The sequence below is a fragment of the Gossypium arboreum genome, chromosome 11, assembly GCF_025698485.1.
Source record: "Gossypium arboreum isolate Shixiya-1 chromosome 11, ASM2569848v2, whole genome shotgun sequence".
NCBI classification, from domain to species: Eukaryota; Viridiplantae; Streptophyta; class Magnoliopsida; order Malvales; family Malvaceae; genus Gossypium; species Gossypium arboreum.
The window spans coordinates 37073837-37082526 of NC_069080.1; positions in this window are offsets into that span (position 1 = coordinate 37073837).

Sequence of the window (8690 nt, forward strand, 5' to 3'; positions counted from 1 at the left end):
GGCACACGGCCTGAACACAGGCGTGTGAGGCCATTTTAAATGGGCACACGGGCTAGACACACGGGTATGTGGTCGGCCATGTGACCCAAGTCAGAGAGTTACACAGCGTAGGACACGGTCTGGGACAAGGCCATGTGATCCTATTTCGCATGTCCACACGGCCTGTGACACGGGTGTGTTTGAACAAGCCGTGTGAGATCAAACGGGCTTGTGTCCTCTTTTTTGAGAAAAAATTTCTAAGTTTCCTAAATTTTTCATATGTTATCAGTTTAGTCCCGATCCACTTTTATAGCATGTTTAAGGCATTGTAGGCTCGTTTAAGGGAAAAACTGATTGTATTTTAATGATATATGTTTATGAATGATTATGAACAAGAAATGAATGTGAAATTATGCATTAAGTTTAGTAATACCTCTTAACCCTATTTTGGTGATGGATACAGGTGAGGGGTGTACAAGACAGTTCACCAAATACTCAGATCTTATTCTCAAGCCAAAACTCAACCCCTAAACTCTTCAGCCCCGTACTTTCGAATTTTGTCAACAGGCAAATTCTTCACACGTATAGGTTCCAAACCTTGAGATGCTACAGGAATCAGCTGGGGAATAGGTGGGAGTGAAGGTTGTTGAGTAGCTAGATTCGTTCGAACATACTCAGAGAACCACTCATTAATCATCTAGAAGAAGGCTTCTTTGGCCTCTCCTCTACGACCCTTAGATACGGGTCTCGATTCACATGGCGCGACTCTATGCACGGAGGCTGGTGCATTACTCTCTACATCATTGGAGTTAGCTCGACGGGAATCTATTTACTATATGAAAACATAATTTTAAACTGTCAGGAGATCACACTACCACAGGTTAAACATGGCATGTATAGCTAGACTTACATATGCTATATTAGTCCTAGAATCGACTAAACTATAGCTCTGATACTAACAAATGTAACACCCCTAATCTATATTTGTCACCGAAATAGGGTTACAGAGCATTGCCGAACTTATTTCACAATCGAACATACATTTCTCATACAATTTCAAATTCCAAGTAGATCAATCAAAGTCATTCATATTGTCCCTAATACGAGCTTATGAGCTCAAAACATACATTAATAGGGTTTTAGGATTACAATGATAACTCAGGAAACTTTTTGGAAACATAGAAAACTTTTCACAAAACAGGGGACATAAGCCCATATGGCCCAGCCATGTGTCTCGTATGGCCAAAGACACGCCCGTGTCACAGGCCGTGTAGTCATTCAAATTGGGGTCACATGGCTATGTCCCAGCTGTGTCCAACCCCGTGAAACTCACTGACTTGGGTTACACGACCAACCATATGCCCGTGTGTCTAGCCCGTGTGCCCTTTCGAAATGGTCTCACACGCCCGTGTGCAGACTGTGTGCTAGGCTGTGCCAAACCTGTAGGGTATACTGACTTATGCCACATGGCCATGTCACATGCCCATGTACTAGGACGTGTGGAACATACTAACTTGATTTCTAATTAAACACTAGGGGACACACAGCCGTGTCACAAGACCGTGTGTCACACACGGCTGAGACACACCTCCATGTCTCTGCTCGTGTGGACAAAAATAAGCTAGTTACAAGTTATATTTCTCACCCAATATGCATTCACTACACAAAATATCAAGACCAATCCATACAATTCCAATACCAACAACAAGAAGTCTCATAAACTTCACAATTAGCCATTCAAAGCATATCAAATTCATATCCAAAAATCACCTAAATGGTTAACCTTCAAACATGCATCCTTGCCTATTACTAACATACCATTCCATTTCCAAATGTAAGCATTTACTACTTTTATTATCAATTCACATCTAGACATTCACATAACAATTATAAACCGCTTATCAAAAGGCCATTTACACATATATACACATAATCAAGTATGCCAAAGTAAGCCAATTCACATGGCTAAATCCATTACTTCTATACATGCCATATAACCAAATTCACTAAGTTCAAAAGTACCAAAACAATAGCCAGATAGTGTGATGCAATCTTTGACGACTTCTAAATCGAGCGAGCTTCCAAATCACTATAATCAAGAAAAATGAACAGAGTAAGCTTTAAAGCTTAGTAAGCTCATATAATATAGAATTAAACTTACCACTTATTCATAGTTTAGGCAAATAAACATAGTATAATCCAATCAATTTATAAAATGCCTAAGCACATGAAATCAGTAATAGGTTAGTCATATAATGTACCTATAATAATCAATTCAATATGGATGAATTCAATAAGCATACAAGCTCATGTATTTATATCTTCCATTTCATACTATGATTCATCACATAACATCAAATTCATGTAATTCATATAACTTTTGTGTCGATTCATATACATCCATATCACTTGTAATAGAATTGTGCCCTTTGAACCACTTAGAATATTGATAGATACACGGATGGTACACACGAAGTGTACAAATCGGTAATCTGTCAATTCCTGACATTTACGCTCTTTCGAGCTATAAACTGTAATCTCCCCCTGAGCTGTGGCAATAGCTAGCTCCAATGAACTGAGAAATAGTAAGCTCTAACGAGCTGAAATATCGGTAAGCTCATATGAGCTATTTTGAATTTGCAATACATGCAGGATCTCAACCAAACTGTAACCGTAGTGACATGCTACTCGTATCCTACGGATTCCTACGGTTCAAATGGGACTCGGTATTTATCAGACTTCATCAATAGGCATTCAATGATCATGTATATTATTTTCTCAATTCAAATACATACATTTTAATCAAGTACATATAATTAAAACTCAATTCTAATTATACGAACTTACCTCGATCGTAAAAACGACGAATTAGGTCGACTAATTCGATACTTTATTTTTCCTTCGATCCAGATCTGAACCTCATTTTTCTTGATCTATTTAATATCAAATTTAACTCATTTAAGTATCAATCTACTCAATTTAACCCAAATATCATACAATGACAAAATTACATTTTTGCCCTTAATATTTCAACGTCTTTACAATTTAGTCCTTAGCTCATAAAAATGCAAAGTCATGCAATTAGGTCCCTACCCATGCTAGCTAAATTTCAGATAGTCCCATAACAGCCCATATTTTCCATTTATTTCACAATTTAACCATGAATTTTACATTTCACAATTAAGGGCTCCTTTGGTTTGGCTTTTAACGTCAGTGAGGTGCAGTTGGGGTAGCAACCTCACTGATATGTTGTTTGGTTCAGCAACACAGTGCAGTGAAAGTTGATTTCAACTACACTGCTATGCTGAAAAGGAGCTGGAGGCTTCAGCAGCAATTGAAGGCAGTGGTGTAGTACGTATTTTTAACAGACAAAAATACCCTTGCTTTTATTTATTATTTTACCATTTTATCCTTGAAAGTTAAACTAATTTCTTTTCCAACCTTATTTGTTTTCAGATTTGGGAAGAAAACAACCGTTTTTGTTTTTTCATATTTGAGAACTAAAACAGTGATTGAAGCTGGTTTCTCCCCTCTTTTTTGCTTTGTTCTTGGTTGTGGATGCTACAAAACTGAAGTATGCAAGATCAAGTGTTTCCAAGTATGCCCACTTTCTTCTCTCTTTTTTTCTTGTCTGAATATAAACTATGTTGAGTTTGCTGCAAAATGAGCTACAATGTCATATCTTGTTATTGCTTGTAACTAGTAGCTTGGATCTTCACAATTTTGGGGTTTCTTGAAATCCACGACTTTTTTGGGGTATTATTTGAATAAGAATATGTTGAAAATTGAGACGTTTCAAAAAAATGGGTAAATTGCATGTAATTTGTTCATCTTTGGGAAGTTTTACAGATTTTTGTAAAGATTTTGTGACTTCTAAGTTTCTGTTGAAAGTTGGATAAGGTTATCCATTTCAATTTGCTCTTGGTTATTGGATGATAGGAAAGGCTGACTTTGGTAGGGTTGACTCGATTTTAGTTTTAACCAGAGTGACCATAAGTGTTAGGAAATAATGCAAAATTTAGCTCTTGAAAGGAACAAAGAATAATGTACTAATTTATAAACCACCAGCATTGGAGCCTATGGGAAAAAAACAGCCAAAAGATTGAAACAAAATCAATCTAAACCCATTTGTGAAACAAAGAATCTATGGAAAATAACAAAAGAGAAGCAGAACAAGTAAAAAGAAAAAGAGAACATACCCGTTTTTGTTAAATGATTTTCTGATATGAGTAGACTATGAACTAATGTATTAGATAATACTTGATGCTTTAAAACCATGATTATCATTCCTACAAACCCTGAAAAAATAACTGTTGACCCAGAAATACCAAAAAAGAACTATAGGGTGATCCAACTGACTAGTCTCCCATTTTCCATGGAGAGGATTTTAGGGATTAAGGTGTCAACGATGATAATCTCGTAGGTTTGGAGGATAGGTTACCTTGTTTTTAAAACCCCTTGAAATTTACCAAACCGAACATACCAAAGTGATGTTTTAAAGGTCCCATCAGGTTGTTCAACTACAATTATATCAATAGCACCACCAAAGGGATGAAATGGACCAGACACAGTATAAACACCACGAGATATATAGCTACCTAGTCTCCCCACAACATACATCCTCTTCCTTTTGAAAATTCTAAAGACACACCCAGATCTTAAACAGTTGAAAATTCAACCATAATTTAAAATCCCAATCCCAAAAGATTGCCTTTTTGTCAATTGGGATTCTTCGAATCTCACTCCAAAAAGTATAGAACTTACAATTCTGCAAATACCCAAATTATAAAACTCAAAATCAATACATAATTCAAGAACCCGATCAATTAAAAAAATGCTTTTTCTTAGCTAAAGAAAAATAACGCACCGATTAGAAAGTTACAAAACCGATGAACAAAGCAATAGCGAGACAATAACGATAAATTTGGGAATTGTTCAATGCTCAATGAACTCCACAAAAAGAAACAAGAAAAACATGAATCAAAGCAAACCAAACAAGATTAATAAAAAAAAAATGAGAAACTCGAGTTTTTTCTATTTTATAGTATATTTCTCATTGTAAATTCAAAAGAAAAAAAGAAAAAAAGGATTTGAATACTTGATTGAACCAATCAAAATAAAAATAAATAAATGGGGAAAAAAGAGGACAGTTGATAGAATTAAAGCATATTCGTTCTTTTGAACATTAGAATGTACCCAGAAAGAAACAAATATATCATTAAAAACCCAACAAATAAAATTTTTTAGAAAAATATATATAACAAAAAAATAAAGAAAATGAAATGAACCTGGGAAAATTCAAAGCTTATAGAGTGAGGCTTATGAGCAAAATAGAGAGAGATTTTGTATATTGGGTGTGTACCTCGGAAATGTTGAGACTCAAGTAAGTAAGAAAAAGAAGAGAAGAGATTACGTGTCAGCAGAAAACAACCAAAGCCCATTTTGCTATTCTAAGTAAAAAATCAAATTATGGTTTTGGTCCTTCTCTTATGCTCAATTTTTGTGCTTAGTCTATATGCTTTCTTTTAAGGGTAAACTACACCATTAGTCACTAAACTATGTGAAAGATTTCGTTTTGGTCCATTCGTGATGTATTATTCTTATTTTTTATGCAACTATATTATTATATCTAATTATATATTTATGGTTTTATATCAGTTGACATTTAAAATCTAAATAATAATAATAAATGGTAAAGACACGAAATTTTAAGGTTTTAATAAAATTTTAATTTACCAAAAAAATTAAGGTTTTTGCTTTCATTATAAATTAATTACAATTTATATTAAATATAGAGTGTTGAAATAAATTTATAAATAATAGTTATATTAGCTCATGAAAATATAATTGTATCACCAACTATAATTGCAACTATAATCATAATTAACATGCTAATAATAAATTATTAGAGTAAATGTAATAATTTTAATTTTAATGTATGACCTCATTGTTTCATTATTAAAAAAGAGAGATTTATGTTTTTTATTATACTTCTATTTTATTTGTTAAAAAAATAAAGACTTAACTAATTAAAATAATAAAAACAAAAATTAAATCGATCCAAAATTTAAGATTACTCAAAGAATGAGTTAATTGCACTAGAAATCTTTAGACCATGACATTTATTCTAAGTTGGTCCTCAAATTTTAAAATATTCTAATTACATTTTAAATTATTTATATTATATAAATCAAATTTTTCGTTACTAAAATTAAATGTGACATAATTTAAAATAAAAACTTTAAAGAAGATTTATATTGTAAAAGTGAATGTTATGAAAATCTTGATTATGAGGTTTTTGAAGTTTTTACGAAAGCATATTTTACTTTCTTATTCTTAACTTCATTTTTAGTTATAAAATTTAAAAATTAAGCAACATTTTACTTTTATGTCATATGATTTTGCATGTCATTTAATGATTAAATGAAAAATAAAAAATGAAAATATCTAATTGGTATAACATAAATAGTTTGAGAATGTAATTAAAATGTTTTGAAATTTAAGAACCAATTTAAAGAATGCTTTGGTGCAATTAGGTCTTTAAAGAAAATTTTCTGAAACCCTATATGTTAAATACTATATTTTAACTTTGTTTTTTTGTATGAAACCCTCCTGTATCTAGTAAATTGAATCAAGTTGAACCTTTAAACGAGATAAATATTTTTTTCTACAGTCTCACACCTATCTCCCAAATACCAATCATCCATTAAATTATAAATTCAATTATCAGCTCAATAGCAATTGACACTTAAAACATAGCTGTCAAATAGATTATAGGTCATAGCTCATAATCAGTTATCTGTTGGTCATCACAGTTGTTTCAAGAAAAGAAATATCACATTAATGTATTAGACAAAGCAATTCTTAATGACTAGTATTGCTAAGAAAAACATAAGGAATGAAGTTTGCTTACACTTTTGAAAAGATAGTCATAATCAATTATCCTTTCTATATCCTCGTTATTGTTTACCATAGATCTTTGAGAATTTTTTCTTTAGTGTTCATCTTATGGCTTTCATCTTTTTATGATGTGTTATTCTTAATTTTTTATGAAACTATATTATTTTATCTAATTATATATTTATGGTTTTATGTCGATTGACATTTAAAATCAAAATAATAATAATAGATGGTAAAGACACGAAAATTTGTGGAGAGAGATAGTACCTTAGCAACAAAAGCTGATTGGGATGATGAGCTGACGTTGATATTTTGTGAACTTTGTGTGAATGAAGTCAATGTTGGTAATAGACCGACAACTCATCTAAACTCAAAAGGATGGGAAAATGTCATTGCTCTTTTTCAAGCAAAAAAAAATTATGGAAAACCTCAATTGAAAAATAAGTGGGATACATTAAAAAAGGAATGGAGGTTATGGAGGGAGTTGCTTAAGGAATCTACAGGTATTAGATAGTGTCCATCTCAAAAGACGGTCGATGCTACCGAAGAATGGTGGGCTGAAAAAATAAAGGTTAGTGTTAACTTTATCATTATTTTAATGTATAAAGTTTATTGAAATTAATAATTTACAAATATAAAAATCTGAGTATAACATTTAACATTTAACATTTAACATGTTTTGTAGGAAAATCCTGATTTTAAAGGATTTAAGAAGAAAGAAATTGAACCACGATTGAATGATTTAATGTGGCAAATGTTTGGTGGCATTGTAGCCACTGGAGAGAATGCATGGGCACTTTCGTCTGGTGTTCTTCCAAGTGGGGTTCCTATGGGAGATGATACACCTAATGAGGGATTTGGTGATTCAGATGAAAATAGTAATGAGAATAAAGGTATCCCTCCTAATGAGGTACCATCAAACCCTTCTCATGAAACTCCTAATCGAAGAATGGAAACACTTGGGGGTGTACACGGTAAAGGAAAAAAATCAAGTTCAAGTAGAAAATCATCAAGAAATTCATTAGCTACTCATATTGAGAAATTGTGTGAGAGTATGGCTAGTCCAAGGAAGCCAGTGAATGAAATTATTTTTCCTCACTCTCAATATACTATTTCAAATACAATGGATGCTTTGCGTGATTTGGGAGATGAAATTCCAAAAAAAGATGAATTGTACTATTTTGCCATCAAAATGTTCCAAATACTGGTGAAACGAGAAGTGTTTTTGAACTTAGATCCAGATGTTAGGGTTTGGTGGCTTCGACGTGAGTATGCTGAACAAAATCCAATTGCATCATTTTCATCCTTGGTAGCAACATCCTCATTTCCCTTCCAACCGTACCATCCACCACCTCCACCAGAAGCTCCTTAGAATTATTATTGTAATATAACTATACTACTTTTTTATATGTAAAACTAATGTATGATCTACTTTTTATATGCAAAACTAATGTATGATAAACTTTTTATATGTAAACCTAATGTATGATCTACTTTTTTATATGTAAAACTAATGTATGATATTTTTTATGTTCGGTATTTCTATGATATGCTTTTATTCAATTTTTTGTGTTCTATAGAATGTCAAAAGTTATTAATTTATTTTCATTTGATTATTTTTTCAGGTTATGGATGAATTTAACAATATCTATAATAGTTTTTATATGAATTATGATACCCCTGAATTAAGTGAAGAAGTTCAACGAAGAATAGCTACAATTTGTATACAAGCTGAGCACAACAATTATCATAAAGAGGAAGAACAAGTGTTAAGCAGTGTATTGGTACACCATGAAACTTATTTCACTATG